This window comes from Mobula birostris, chromosome 1 (assembly GCF_030028105.1).
Source record: "Mobula birostris isolate sMobBir1 chromosome 1, sMobBir1.hap1, whole genome shotgun sequence".
Classification (NCBI taxonomy): domain Eukaryota; kingdom Metazoa; phylum Chordata; class Chondrichthyes; order Myliobatiformes; family Myliobatidae; genus Mobula; species Mobula birostris.
The window spans coordinates 24598610-24614896 of record NC_092370.1 but is presented as its reverse complement, the minus strand read 5'-3'; the positions used below and the strand labels follow the sequence as shown (position 1 = coordinate 24614896).

Below are 16287 nucleotides of genomic sequence, written 5' to 3'. Positions count from 1 at the left end.
TTGACCAAGATGGCATGCAACTTGGACAGCATCCTCTTTTCAGACACCACCGTCAGAGAGTCCAGTTCCATCCCCACAACATCACTGGCCTTACGAATGAGTTTGTTGATTCTGTTGGTGTCTGCTACCCTCAGCCTGCTGCCCCAGCACACAACAGCAAACATGATAGCACTGGCCACCACAGACTTGTAGAACATCCTCAGCAATGTCTGGCAGATGTTAAAGGACCTCAGTCTCCTCAGGAAATAGAGATGGCTCTGACCCTTCTTGTAGACAGCCTCAGTGTTCTTTGACCAGTCCAGTTTATTGTCAATTCGTATCCCCAGGTATTTGTAATCCTCCACCATGTCCACACTGACCCCCTGGATGGAAACAGGGGTCACCGGTACCTTAGCTCTCCTTAGGTCTACCACCAGCTCCTTAGTCTTTTTCACATTAGGTTACAGATAATTCTGCTCACACCATGTGACAAAGTTTCCTATCATAGCCCTGTACTCAGCCTCATCTCCCTTGCTGATGCATCCAACTATGGCAGAGTCATCCGAAAACTTCTGAAGATGACAAGACTCTGTGTAGTAGTTGAAGTCCGAGGTGTAAATGGTGAAGAGAAGCGGAGACAAGACAGTCCCCTGTGGAGCCCCAGTGCTGCTGATCACTCTGCCGGACACACAGTGTTGCAAGCACACGTGCTGTGGTCTGCCAGTCAGGTAATCAAGAATCCATGATACCAGGGAAGCATCCACCTGCATCGCTGTCAGCTTCTCCCCCAGCAGAGCAGGGCGGATGGTGTTGAATGCACTGGAGAAGTCAGAAAACATGACCCTCACAGTGCTCGCTGGCTTGTCCAGGTGGGCGTAGACACAGTTCAGCAGGAAGACGATGGAATCCTCAACTCCTAGTCGGGGCTGGTAGGCGAACTGGAGGGGATTTACGTGTGGCCTGACTATAGGCCGGAGCAGCTCCAGAACAAGTCTCTCCAGGGTCTTCATGATGTGGGAGGTCAATGCCACCGGTCTGTAGTCATTGAGGCCGCTGGGGTGCGGCGGCTTCGGCACAGGGACGAGGCAGGACGTCTTCCACAATACAGGAACCCTCCGGAGTCTCAGGCTCAGGTTGAATACATGGCGAAGTACTCCACACAGCTGAGGGGCACAGGCTTTGAGCACCCTGGTACTGACACCATCCGGTCCTGCAGCCTTGCTTGGGTTGAGACGTTTCAGCTGTCTTCTCACCTGTAGAACTGTGAAGCCCACCGTGGTGGTTTTGTGTGGGGAAGGGATCCTTGAGAGGCACTTGATATCTGTCTTGGTGTTTGCCCCTAGGTCGGAGAATCCTCCGTTATACGGCTTCTGGGGATGAACCGAGACAAGGACCCTTGCATCCTTCTTCAAACCCCCTTAGCAAATCCACCACCTGCAAAGGGGTGGCTAGGCCATGATATTTCAATTAATGCCTTGCCGTGCCAGCACAAATTTGCTCAGTCTGATTCACTGCAGATTCATTCTGCAGCTATGATGTGTTTCAAATGCTGTCTTGAGTTTGAATCAGAAACAGAATATAAAAAATAGCTATCTAGTGCAAAATGAAAGCAAGATATTGAGGTAACGTTTGTGAGTTCAGAACTTTGATTCCGAGGGGGAAAAGCTGTTGCTAAAACGGTGAGTGTGTGCCTTCAGGCTCCTGTACTTCGTCCCTGAGGGTAGCAAGGAGGGAATGTTCTGGGCGATGAGGGTCCTTAATGATGACGCCTCCTTCCTGAGGCATCACCTTTAAGTATGTCCCCAGTGGTGGGGAGGCTAATGTCCATGATGGAACTTTGGAGGGAAAGATATCCACTGTTGCTTTGGAAGCTGAAGTGGCCAAATAATATGGTAAAAATGTATCTAGTTGCAGTGTCCTCTGGGCTGCAATTCTGCAGATTTAAAGACTCCTCATTAGGAATGTTACCGCCCGTAATCCAGTAAAGCAGGAAAAATGCCAGACTTGAATATAAGTGATTTGTTAGATAGTAATATTAATTGTCTTTGTAACAGAATTTAGAGATAAGTAGATTAGTTAGTTAGTTTAACATTGATATAATTCGAGGTAGGAATGTTGGGTAATTAATTGCCATCTTTATTGTCCTTTGGTGATCACATGTGGTTCGTCATTAGTCTGCTGTTCTCATTGTTGAGGTAAACAGATCTACACTATTAACCTATGAGTGTCCTTTAACATCAATCTACAAGTGCAACTTAAACGTAAAGCTGCTATCAATTTTCAAGTGAATTTATTCAATAAAAGCTATTGCTAAAACTAACATACGTTCAAATATTTTTAAGAATTGCTCATATATTGCTGAATTAAATATTACTTTGGGCTTAAAGTTTTGTAAAACGGTACCTATACTAAACAAAGAGCTATTTATAAAATTGTTTTATCTGCAGAGATTACTGAACACAAGAGACTCTGCAGATGCTGAAAATCCAGGAATTCTGTCTTCGTTCCTCCTTCCTTTGCAGTACTGCTAGAGAGCCTCGGCCCAAAACGTCCACTGTTTGTTCACTTCAATAGTTGCTGCCTGGCCTGCTGAGTTCCCGCAGCATTTTGTGTGTGTTACTTTACTAATTGCCTTTACAGCTTAATTATCCACCAACACAAGTTAAGAACCCGCTGTAAAGAAAACATGCATAAGCCAGAAAGCAAACTGCTGAAACCTGGTTGGGAGGATGTTAATTCAGCATTTCACAAAATTCAATTCCAGAAAATGTACAACATCCTCAGCTCACTGCTGGGGTTTGTATCTGTAGCTTAGCTTCAGCGCTGACCAAGTCATTTGCAGTTAATGGTTCGAAATCATTAATATCCAACAGGACGAATTTGAGTTTTCTCTTTTGCGCGCAAATTGTCAGCAGTGTGAAATTTGGTGTCTGTTCAGCGGGTGTTTTACAATGTAAGTGCGTCAATCCAAGTGGTTATGTATGACGCACAATGAGACCACATGGAACACCTAACGACTGATGGAGAAAAGCTTTCTACAGAAGTCTGGTAATCCTTAGTGGATACAATTTCTATAACGTCCAAGAAGTGTAAGCCATCAAAGGGGACTTCAAAATCATTATCCGAAAGATCTTTGCTTCAGTGTCTCATTTCTCAGTTAGTTCACCAAGTTTTTAAAGCTATTATCATCACCTCTTCCTTGTGTAACCTATACTCAACCCTTTCGTACTTGCTCATCCCCTTCTGCCCATTGCACGTTCCTGTCTTTCTATTTATCACTGTGCTGAATCACTGCGCTCATCTGCTTCACTATTTCAAAGTTCAATGTTCAAAGCTCAAAGTAACTTTATCAGCAGAGCTTCTGTCTCTGTATTTTTGAGATTCCTTTTCTCACAGTCATTCACTAAAAACAGAAACACAATAGAAACAATGAAAAATTAGACACAAAGACGGAGAGACAACCAATGAAGACAATCTGCACAAACATAAAAATAAATAAAAGGGTGAACAATACTGAGTTGTAGAGTCCGTGAAAATAAGTCCATAGGTTGTGGAATCTTGTTAGGTTTGAGGTGGGTGAAATAATCCAATCTGGTTCAGGAGCCTGATAGTTGAAGGGTAACAACTGTTTCTGAAACTGGTGGTGTGGGACCTAAGGGACATCCTGCCCAACGCTAGCTGTGAGAAGGAAGCATGTCCTCTTCAAAATCATCTTTGATGATGCATGCTGCTTTCTTCTGGCAGCGCTCCTTGTAGATGTGCTCAACGATGGGGATGGATTTTCCTGTGATTCAACCTCTGTAGTTCAGCTCCAGCCCTGCTCCAATACCAGATATAGTTTTGGCCAAGTCACTTGCAGTAAAGTTTAAACCATAACCAGAGTAACATGTATTTTAAAAGAAGGGTCTGATGTTCACAAATACATCATTTTCTTCATTAACTGCAGTCTTATATCTTACTTTCTTGATCACTACAATATTATAATTAAAAGTAGTTCTGTAATTTCAACAGTTTCTTAAGAATGTCATTGTGGGGGTGGTAATGGAGACACCTAATACTGGTGTGTGCTTCAAAAGCCTCTGACAACCAAGTCCAGCTCCTGGCCTTCATTTGTGGTTCAGCTACTAAGCCCGGTGGAACCGTTTCTACAGACAGGAGGAGGGGCAAAGGGGGGGTTACTGGTTCCTTACAACCAGTGGCATTAGGCAGATGAGGCTCATTAGCCATGGTTGGCAGCTCATCTAGAAAAAAGAAAATGCTAATCTCAAACCTCCAAGGACTTGTGGCTACACCCATTTATGGGGAAGGCTTAGGGAGTAAATCCCATGGAAAATTCTGGAGCTGGAGTCCCTCAGGTAGTCCTATGTCAAGTTCAATGCTGCCGGGCAACTCCTGCCTTCCTGCTGGTGCCAAACTGCATCCATCTCTGCCGTTCCCTTGGGTTTGTCAGGTGTGTGAAGAGGGGGAGCTTGCTACACGGCCAACAGCTCGCTCTCCATATTCTACTGCCCTGGCTTGCGTATCTAGACAGCAATATCCATGGTCGACCCTGACCGACGGAAGCCTCAAATTTCAACCAACAGTCGACATTTCAGGCCAGGACCGGTCCTGAAGAAGCATCTCAGCCTGAAACATCAACTGTTCATTTCCATGGTGCTACCTAACCTACTGAGTTCCTCCAGCATGGTGTGTGTGTTGCTCTGGATTTCCAGCATTTGCAGAATCACTTGTGTTTCTGTAATTTCAAAGCTCTAAAGAAATTGTTGCTATAATCACATATATTTTCTCTTTTTTTCTCATAAGCACTGATATATTCTGTGACTATTCACGATTTAGAAAATGAACTCTGTGACTAGTTACAGAATACATCAGATCTATGATTGTTACATTCACTTTACCATGTATTGGTTACCATTCTCCTGACCTTTCCTTTCAAAGCTAAGTGAATTCACTAAAATTCAGTACATTCAAAACATACGCTGTCAGAAATCCCTTTACTTAAAATACTGTTTTTGCTGCATTTGCAAAATAAAATTTATCATCTTTCAAAATCCAATGACTTGTTTTAAATGGATGAAAGTATTTACTGAAATAAGAGAAGAATGTCAAATTGTGTAGATGAGTAGATTCTATTCAGATTATGATCAGAGATTAAAGGAGCTAGGGCTTTACTCTTTGGAGAGAAGGAGGATGAGAGGAGACATGATAGAGGTGTACAAGATAATAAGAGGAATAGATAGAGTGGATAGCCAGCGCCTCTTCCCCAGGGCACCACTGCTCAATACAAGAGGACATGGCTTTAAAGTAAGGGGTGGGAAGTTCAAGGGGGATATTAGAGGAAGGTTTTTTACTCAGAGAGTGGTTGGTGCATGGAATGCACTGCCTGAGTCAGTGGTGGAGGCAGATACACTAGTGAAGTTTAAGAGACTACTAGACAGGTACATGGAGGAATTTAAGGTGGGGGGTTATATGGGAGGCAGGGTTTGAGGGTCGGCACAACATTGTGGGCCAAAGGGGCTGTACTGTGCTGTACTCTTCTATGTTCTATATTCCAGTGGTTGTTCATCTTCAAAAAATACACAAGATTTATCACAGGAAAATTGTTTTGTAGATAACAAGTTGGCTTTAAAAATGTTCTATGTTTTCACTTTGTAGAAGTTTGCCTTTCTTTAATTAAAGTCCAAAGTAAATTTATTCACAAAGTACATTTACGTCACCCTATACAGCCCTGAGATTCATTTTCTTGCAGGCATACTCAATAAATCTATCGAGGAATAACCATAACAAAATGAATGAACCTCTAAGGGACTGCCGCCTTGTTATGGTTTGGAGGCTTGCGTGCCTCAATAACCCACAGAGCTATGCTGGCTGGAGTCAGGGCCTTATGCTTTGGCTCTTGGTAGGGTCAGACCCATGCCAAACAGGTCAGTGGGTCTGAGGCCAGACTAAGAGTGGCCCACCAGTCCTCCAGGTTTGAGGGTTTCAGCTCGAGGCTAACAAACCTGACTGGTCAAACAGAACTGTACAGAAATAGCAGTAAGGAATCCTACATCCGGATGACCAAGGACAGACAATAATGGAGGACCTTCAGTGTTGCCCTAAAACCAGTGGCATAGCGGCAGGAAGTAAGTCAGAGCCAAGGAAAGGCTGCGCAAATATGAAAAATGAACTGTTACAACTATTGAACTATTTTCAGAATTGACATAGCTGAAATTGCCTGCTTGACATCATACAGGTGATTCTGAACTGGTATGTGTGAGAGAAGGAAAGATTGATTGCACATCAATGACATTGTTGGATAACGAAAATAGAGAAGCATTGTCAGAATAAACTCAGGCACAGACTGTGCAAGTACAGTTATGGAAAATGCAGTCTCTGCACAGAAAATGACAATTGTGTACTTTTGATTTTATTTATTACAGCAGTACAGCAAAGAAAATCTTCCACATTTCGTAAACTTTTTCTAGCTGCATCGACTTCCAGCTGCATGGCAACAAAGGGTATGTGCGTGGGAACATTTCAGTCACCGTGCAGCTTAGAGGGAGAAGGGCACTGTTGTAAAGTGTGGTTATTTGAGTTATTGCCACCTTCCTGTCTGCTTGAACCAGTCTGGCCATTCTCCTCTGACTTCTCTCATTATCAAGGCCCACAGAACCGCCGTTCACTGGATTTTCTTTTTGTGTTTTGCACCATTCTCTGCAAAGTCTAGAGACTGCTGCGTGTGAAAATCCCAGGAGTTCAGCAGTTTCTGAGATACTCAGACCATCCTGGTTCCTTCAATTTACATCTTACTGATGTTTTAATTAGTATATTAAAAGGAGTGCATTAACATAGGTTAATGGTCAATATGTACTGGAAACTTTTCTTAGGCAAAAATGATCACAGAATCTGTTAGCTTGCTTTATATCTGCAATGATTTCAGAGGGATTTGGTTTAAGAAAAGCAGGGCAATATAGGCTCCACAACCCTTGACTACTCTTCAGTGCTGAGTCATTGGAGTGAGAGAAAACAACACAGAAACAGGACCTTACTGTCCACATTGTCCATGTCAACCAGGATGCCTGTCGACAGTATTTAAATATGTCTGCATTAGACCTATATCCCTCTTCCCTATCCAAGTATCGATTGACATGCCTTACGAGCATACTATCTGCCATCATTACATCCTCTGGAAGTTTGTTCAAAATCTGCACCAGTCTCTGTGTGAAAAGCCAACCTCTTAGATCTCCATAGTATAATTGTAATCAATATCATTATAACCAGTATAAATATAATCAATGTGAAACAAATTTTTAAAAATCAATTGCTCAACTTCTTGGCACGGTTAAACACCTTTCTGCCCTTTGAGTGCTTATGAATACTTTGGTATAAATACAATTCAGGAACAGCTTCTTCCCTTCGACCGTGAGATTTCTGAATGGACATTGGATTTTCAGCATTTGCAGATTTTCTCTTGTCGGTGATATATAATTCACAGGTTTTTTAAAATTTATGTATTGCAATGTACCTCTGTTGCAAAAGCAACAAATTTCACAACATATGACGGTGATATCAATCCTGATTATGAGGTTGAGTACCTCTTACCTGAAATTCAAAAAATCCGAAAATCTCCAAAATCCTAATTTTTGGAGAGCTGACATGGCACCACAAACGGAAAATTCCACAGGGCGCTGGGAAGGTTCCCAGGTAACGTGCAGGTCTCTGTACACTGCAGACAGTTCTGAGAAGTGACCTCACATTTGTAATGAATAGAAGTGAATGAAAAATAGAAAAATACTGCATAAAGCAGAAAAAGGAAGATCTTGATTGTATATTGAAAGAGTGGATTCAAAGTTCAAAGTACAATATAAGATTAATTATCAGAGTACATACGAGGGGTGATTGATAAGTTCGTGGTCTAAGGTAAAAGGAGTCAATTTTAGAAAACCTAGCATATTTATTTTTCCTACATTTACACACTTAATCCAATGGTTGTGGAGCATACAGATCCCTTTGTAGAAATCGGCATCTTGGAGCTCCAGAGGTGGTCCACAGCAGGGGTGATTGATAAGTTTGTGGCCTAAAGTAGAAGGAGATGATGAGAAACTTCAAACTTTCTGCATTTTCACTCAAAGAGTTGAACTGTATGTGCATGTAACGAGAGCTGTATAACTCATCTCCTTCTACCTTAGACAAACTTATCAATCACCCCTGCTGTGGACCATCTGGAGGTCCAAGATGCTCTCGTTACATGCATGTGCAGTTCAACTCTGAGTGATAATGCAGAAAGTTTGAAGTTGATAACTGATCTCCTTCTACCTTAGGCCACAAACTTATCACTCATCCCTGTTGTGGACCACTTCTACAAAGAAGGGATCCGTATGCTCCACGACCGCTGGACTAAGTGTGTATGTGCAGGAGGGGACTATGTTGAAAAATAAATGTGCCAGGTTTTCTAAAATTGACTCCTTCTACCTTAGGCCACGAACTTATCAATCACCCCTCGTACATGTCACCACATACAACCCTAAGAATCTTTTACCTGTGGGCATACTTAGCAAAAATATAGAACAGTAAATATAAACAGGATCAATTAACATCAAACTATGTAAATGCAAATATAAATACGTAGCAATAATTAATGAGTATGAAGTAGCATGAATTGGAAGAGCATCAAATTAGAAGATAGAGAGTCCTTAAAGTGAGACCATTGGTTGTGGGAACACCAGAAATAGTTGCCCCTTTTGTTCAAGAGCCTGATGGCTGAGGGGTAGTAATTGTTCTTGAACCTGGTGGTGCGAGTCCTGAGGCACCTGTACCTTCTACCTGACGGCAGCAGTGAGAAACGAGCATGGCCTGGGTGGTGAGGATCTCTGATGATGGATGCTCTTTCTCTACTGCAACGTTTCATGTAGATATGCTCAATGGTTGGGAGGGATTTACCTGTGATGTACTGGGCTGAATCCGCTAATTTTTGTAGGATCATCAGCGTTGGAGTGAACATATGGCACTTAACTGTATGATGATCATGAAACAAGCAATGATCTATCACAGCAAACTGAAAATTGAAGATAACTGTGATTATTCAGCAGGCTGCTTGCAGAAATTTTAAAAAAGGCATGGCATTAAATTTTTGAAGATTTGTAGTGATAAAGAGTCTGCTGATCATGAAGCAGCAGAGAAATTCATTGGCGAGTTTGCCAAGATCGTCACTGATGAAATTCTAACACACTGAACAGCTGCATCCGTACCTACGTGAGATGAACAAGTGTGAGGCAAAGATTGCTTGCTGGTAGTACATAAATTCAGAGTCCGAAATAATGGAGATCCAAAGCTATCTCATTACATATTCCAAAATCCAATAAAATCCCAAAACCTGAAACACTTCCAGCCGCAAGCATTTCAGATAAGGGGTATCGAACCTGTGGGTCTTGAGCAGTTATCTTTATGGGCTGAATGGCCTAATTCTGTTCCTATGTGCCAATGTCTTATTAAACCACTCTTCCTCCTTTAAGAAACCTCTGTCTTCTTGCATTCTTGAATGAATGAAATAATACAATTTCATTTTACAACGCTGCATAATTATCACAGGGCAATTCCACACACCTACTTTCTACGTCTTGACACAAAAGCGACAGTTTAGCGAATACCTTCACCGACAAATTAACCTTCCAATCACAAGCCATCCCAACGTCGCAATTTATCACTGCTGCCAGGTCACAATTATTTTATTATTTTATTATTTAGAGACAGGACAGAACAGCCAAAGAGCCACACCGCACAGCAACTAACCATTTTAACACTAACGTAGTCACAGGACAATTTACAGTGACCAATTAACCTATTAACCTATAACGCCTTTGGACAGGGGAAGGAAACCAGAGCACCTAGAGGAATCCCACGTGGTCACGGAGAGAACGATCAGACTCCTTACAGAGGGTGCCAGGTTTGAACTCTGAACTCCAGAAAGTCCTGAACTGTAATAACGTTGTGCTAACTGCCACACTACTGTTGTACCTGGAATGCAAGCACCCATACCTTAAAGTGGGAGTACTTTTACCTTTGAGACTGCAACGAATTGGCCTGAGGAGTGTCAGGTTCAATACAGGGCACAGCATGGTAGTGTAGCAGGGCAGAACGGTGCCATTGCAGTTTGCATAATGCTTTGCAGTGCCAGCAATCAGGGTTCAATTCCTGCCACTGTTTGTAAGGAGTTTGTGCTTTCTCCAAGTGACCACATGTTAAAAGTTAGAGTTCAAGTCTGTCCCGAGCCTTATAGCTTATGCAGGTTTCCGTGGCGTGAAGCGACTGAAAGTATGAGACTCTCCCCCCCCCCCCAGATAGGACGCCAGTCTATCGCGAGGTTAACCCCCAGCATTTTGCCGGTACCCATTTTCAGCTGGGTGGACCAGAGCAGTGTGTGGTTAAGTGCCCTTGCTCGAGGAAGCTCGAATTCACGGCCTTCAGATCACTAGTCCAACGCCTTAGCCACTTGGCCGCGCGCCACAGGGAGTCTCCTGGGTGGTCCGGTTTCATCCCACATTCCAAAGACGCATGGATTAGGGTTAGGTCCTGACGAAGGGTCTCGGCCTGAAACGTCAACTGCACCTCTTTCTAGAGATGCTGCCTGGCCTGCTGCGTTCACCAGCAACTTTTATGTGTGTTAGGGTTAGTAAGTTGTGTACACGCTGTGTTGGTGCCAGAAGCATGCCAACCCTTAAAGGCTGGCCCCAGCACATCCACGGACTGTGTTGGTCATCGGCGCAGAATACTTTATACTTTATACTTTATTGTTGCCAAACAGTTGATACTAGAGCGTACAATCATCACAGCGATATTTGATTCTGCGCTTCCCACTCCCTGGAGTACAAATTGATAGTAAATATTAAAAATTTAAATTATAAATCATAAACAGAAAATAGAAAATGGAAAGTAAGGTAGTGCAAAAATAAACCGAGAGGCAGGTCCGGACATTTGGAGGGTATGGCCCTGATCCGGGTCAGGATCCGTTCAGCAGTCTTATCACAGTTGGAAAGAAGCTGTTCCCAAATCTGACCGTATGAGTCTTCAAACTCCTGAGCCTTCTCCCAGAGGGAAGGGGGACAAAAAGTGCGTTGGTTGGGTGGGTCATGTCCTTGATTATCCTGGCAGCACTGCTCCGACAGTGTGCGGTGTAAGGTGAGTCCAAGGACGGAAGATTGGTTTGTGTGATGTGCTGCGCCATGTTCATGATCTTCTGCAGCTTCTTCCGGTCTTGGACAGGACAACTTCCACACCAGGTTGTGATGCACCCTAGAAGAATGCTTTCTACGGTGAATCTATAAAAATTAGTGAGGGTTTTAGGGGACGGGCCAAATTTCTTCAGTTTCCTCAGGAAGTAAAGGCACTGGTGGGCCTTCTTGGCAGTGGACTCTGCTTGGCTGGACCAAGTCAGGTCATTTGTGATATTGACCCCGAGGAACTTAAAGCTTTTGACCTGTTCCACTTGCACACCACCGATGTAAATTGGGTCGTGCGGTCTGCTACTCCTTCTGAAGTCAACAATCAATTCCTTCATCTTGCTGACATTCAGGGATAGGTTATTGTCTTCACACCATGGCACCAGGTTCTTAATTTCCTCTCTGTACTCAAACTCATCATTACCCGAGATACAGCCTACAATTGTTGTGTCATCAGCAAGCTTACATATTGAGTTTGATGGAAACTTGGCTACACAATCATGGGTGTGTAGTGAGTACAGCAGGGGGCTGAGTACACAGCCTTGTGGGGCACCGGTGCTCAGAGTGATTGTAGAGGAGAGCATGTCCCCTATTTTTACAGCCTGGGTCCTGTCTATGAGTAAGTTAAAGATCCAGCTGCAGATCTGAGTGCTAAGGCCCAGAATGATGTACATGCCACAAATAAAGCTAATCTTTAAAAAGAACATTTAAGTGAGGGTACTTTTACCTCAACGACTGCATCAAACTTACAAATAGCCAGACAAAAAAGTGAGCAATTTATTACAATATGTTGTTGTTCCTTTCCACGCCTTGTGGCACAAGGGAGGGGGGGCAACCTTGCCATTTCTTGAGCATTTGTCTGTATTTTTTACGAGGTGCTCAACCCAGCACGGACAGGAAGCACACAAGGGGCCGGCTGGATTTGAACCCAGGACCACTCATCTTGAAGTCTGGTGTGGATGCCACTACACCACCGGCCAGCTAACATTACAATGTAACCACATTCAATTCAGAACTTGAGAGATGTGTTTCTGTTTGTAAATTCCAAATATTCAGAGATTATATATTTAATATAAGAGAATATTCCCCAATAAATCCTGTGTGGCAGCAGATCTGGAAGTTTAGGTTCCATGGAATCCAGGGCGAGCTAGTTAGGTCGATTCAAAATTGACTCAGGTAGGAAACCATGTGCGGTGGTTGAAGGTTGATTTTCAGAAAACCACTGGTGTGCTACAGGGTTGCAGTTAGGACCATAATTATTCATTATTTATACCAACGATTTGGATGCAAATGGACTAGGTTTGATCAGTAAGTCAATACAGTTCAAAGTTCAAAAGTTCAAAGTAAATTTGTTATCGAAATACACACAGTGCATGTCACCATATTCAACCCTGAGATTCATTTTCTTGTGGGCATACACAATAAATCCATAATAGAGTAATAACCATAATGGAATCAACGAAAGACTGTGCCAACTTGGGCGTTCAACCAGTTTGCAAAAGACAACAAATTTTGCAAATACAAAAAGAAATAATAATAATAAGTAAAAAGCATTAAATATCAAGAACATGAGATGAAGAGCCCACAGGTTGTGGGAACATTTCAGTGATGGAGCAAGTGAAGTTGAGTGGAGTTATCCCCTTTGGTTCAAAAGCCTGAGAGGTAATAACTGTTCCCGAACCTGGTGATGTGAGCCCTGATGCTCCTGTACCTTCTTCTTGATGGCAGCAGTGAGAAGAGAGCATGACCTGGGTGCTGGGGGTCCCTGATGATAAATGATGCTTTCATCAGGGAAAGTGTGACGTAATTCATTTACTATAATGAATGATAGGGCACTAGGGAGAGGCAAAGGCAGGTAGAAGTGATTGTGGTCTGGGCAGCATGGTAGCATAGCAGTTCGTGCAACACTATACAGTTCACCAGCTGTAAAACCGGGGTTCGATTCCCATTGTCTCATGCCAAAACCCTTCCAGAAATTTCTTGACTGTTCATACCCTTCTGTAGATGCTGCCTGATTTGTCAATTGCCCCATCAGTTTGTGTGTATTTCTCAAGCTGTCCAGCATTCATAGAATCTTTTGTGTTTATGATGTCCCTGAAAAGATGCAACATTCCCACTGAGTGGTAGGAATCCCTGATCTATGAGTGGTCAAAATGAAGGCGGGGAAATTGGGTCAATATTGACAGCCTTGAGTTCATTTGTCAAAAGTCCAAAGTCAATGATGGAATCACCTGCACTACCAATCAGCCATGTCCTGCCCTGCCTGTGGTTCCAATATTGGCATCATGTGTCACCTCAAAACATGTACAACAGGATGGCATGGTAGATTAGCAGTTAGCACAACTTCTCCGCGGATTGTCACCTTGTCGCAGTGGAGAAGCTTGTGTGGTCCCGTGATCCCGAGAGCAATGCCGTCTGGAGCTATGCTCCTGGTAGGGTCACCCATGGCGGTAAGGTCGAGGGTGAGGTCCCTGACAAAGAACAACCCAACCAAGACCTCAACGGTGGAACAGGCGGACGAATCTCGACCCAGAAGGACTGTCTGAGAAAAAGAAGATAAAAATACTTTTATCCAGAAGTAAAATGTGCTACCTACTGAAAATTTATAAAGGCCTTCTAATTATTTTGAAAAGCTAGAAGAAAGGCTTATTATGGTTACAATTTGACAACTTGATATGGCTACTATTTGTTTTAAAAGATCGATCAAGTTTAAATTGAAAGCATTTTAAGATTGATGTGTATAAGATAGAGTGGATAGTCAGCACCTTTTTCCCTGGGCAAAAATGGCTATTATGAGGGGGCGTAACTTGAAAGTGATTATAGGAAAGTGCAGGTGGATGTCTGAAGTATGTTTTTTATTCAGAGCATGAAACAACATGGGTGCTGGTAGAGGCAGATACACTTGAGAGAGTTAAGAGACTCTAAGACAGGAAGATTATGTCAGAGGCAAGGGTTAGATTGATTTCAGAGTAGGTTAAAAGGTCAGCACAACATTCTGGGCTGAAGGGGCTGTACTGTTCTGTGTTCTAATGGTTGTTCTCTGGACACTGTTGTCTTCAGTGGGATTAAAATGTGAGCAGCATAGACCTTGACATATTATCTCATGAAAGCAAAATAGCCACTGTTACAAAATCCAGTTACTGTGTTGCTTCTGGTGTTGCAGACTTGGAGTGTTTTGTATCAAATTAGACCTCAATTCCTTGCATACTTGAGAATAAATTCTGCACTTTTGTTTCCATATCTCAAGGTTGAGAATGGCCATGCAAACATAATGAGCCTATTATTGAGAGAGTAATATTCTTTGAGAAAATTGTAAATGTTTAAAGATAGGATAGTTCACAAGAAAGTACATTTTTTTTTTGCAGATGCAAGTAAAAAGCAGGTACCAGTAAAATATTACTCAATGGCCCCTGGAAATAAAATCCATCAGCAATTTAAACATTCAATCTATTTATATAATTTAAATATGCTAAATGCTTATATTAATTAATGAGCCTTAAATACAATGTTACTGTGCACAATTTAAATAAGGAAATTAGTAAATTGCTTGCTTATGTTATCTATCAGCAGCACCTATTTTAAGAAATGTATGAACTAAGATCTAACTCAGAGCACAGATTATTGCTGACATTACATAATTAGATAGTTACAAAATTAATTCTAATTAAACTCTTTGCCTGGGCATAAAGATTCTACTATCTGCTCCAATTTCCCAGGCTTTCAGGAGCTCTCCTTACCTAACCCAATATTCTGAAGAAAGGTCATTCACTGACACCCAGGACCTTAAGTTACTTACACTCAGTGGCCATTTTATTAGGTATACTTGTACACCTGCTTCTTAATGCAAATATCTAATCAGCCGATCATGTGGAGGCAACTCAATGCAAAAAAGCCTGCAGGCATGGTCAAGAGGTTCAGTTGTTGTTCAGACTGAACATCAGAATGGGGAAGAAATGTGATTCAAGTGACCTTGACTGTGGAATGATTGATAATTTGAGTATCCAGAAACTTCTGATCTCCTGGGATTTTCACACAGAGCAGTCTCTAAAACTTATAGAGAACGGTGAGAAAAACAATAAAATAACCCAATGTATGACAGTTCTGTGGGTGAAAATGCCTTGTTAATGAGAAGTCAGAGGAGGATGGCCAGACTGGTTCAAACTGACAGGAAGGCGAGAATAACTCAAGTAACCATGTGTCACAACAGTGCGTGCAGAAGAGCATCTCTGAATGGACAACATGTCATACATTGAAGTGGATGGACTACACCAGCAGAGGTCTATAAACATACACGCAGCGGCCATTTTATTAGGTACAGGGGGCACAGGCCTCTGAGTCCCCCACCCTGCTCTCATGACTACACCCTTTCCCCACACGAACCCACCACGGTGGGCATCACAGCTGAACAGGTGAGCAGACAGCTGAAACGTCTCAACACAAGCAAGGCTGCAGGACTGGATGGTGTCAGTACCAGGGTGCTCAAAGCCTGTGCCCCTCAGCTATGTGGAGTACTTCGCCATGTATTCAACCTGAGCCTGAGGCTCCGGAGGGTTCTTGTGCTGTGGAAGATGTCCTGCCTCGTCCCTGTGCCGAAGCCGCCGCGCCCCAGCGGCCTCAATGACTACAGACCGGTGGCATTGACCTCCCACATCATGAAGACCCTGGAGAGACTTGTTCTGGAGCTGCTCCAGCCTATGGTCAGGCCACACTTAGATCCCCTCCAGTCTGCCCCTCCAGCCCCAACTAGGAGTTGAGGATGCCATCATCTACCTGCTGAACCATGTCTACGCCCACCTGGACAAGCCAGCGAGCACTGTGAGGGTCATGTTTTTTAACTTCTCCAGTGTGTTCAACACCATCTGCCCTGCTCTGCTGAGGGAGAAGCTGACAGCGATGCAGGTGGATGCTTTCCTGGTATCATGGATTCTTGATTACCTGACTGGCAGACCACAGTACGTGTGCTTGCAACATTGTGTGTCCGACAGAGTGATCAGCAGCACTGGGGCTCCACAGGGGACCGTCTTGACTCCCTTTCTCTTCACCATTTGCTCCTCGGACTTCAACTACTGCACAGAGTCTTGTCATCTTCAGAAGTTTTCGGATGACTCTG

The 16287-nt window shown here is 43.2% G+C and overlaps 1 long non-coding RNA gene across 3 annotated transcripts in view; it reads right to left on the bottom strand.

Moving 5' to 3' along the window:
* Nucleotides 1-16287, bottom strand: part of LOC140194107 (uncharacterized) — a 130414-nt gene that overhangs the window by 65645 nt on the left and 48482 nt on the right. For all 3 annotated transcript variants that reach the window (XR_011885046.1, XR_011885037.1, XR_011885034.1), the window contains exon 2: nucleotides 13540-13719. This is a non-coding gene — a long non-coding RNA (uncharacterized lncRNA). The remainder of the gene's footprint in view (nucleotides 1-13539; nucleotides 13720-16287) is intronic.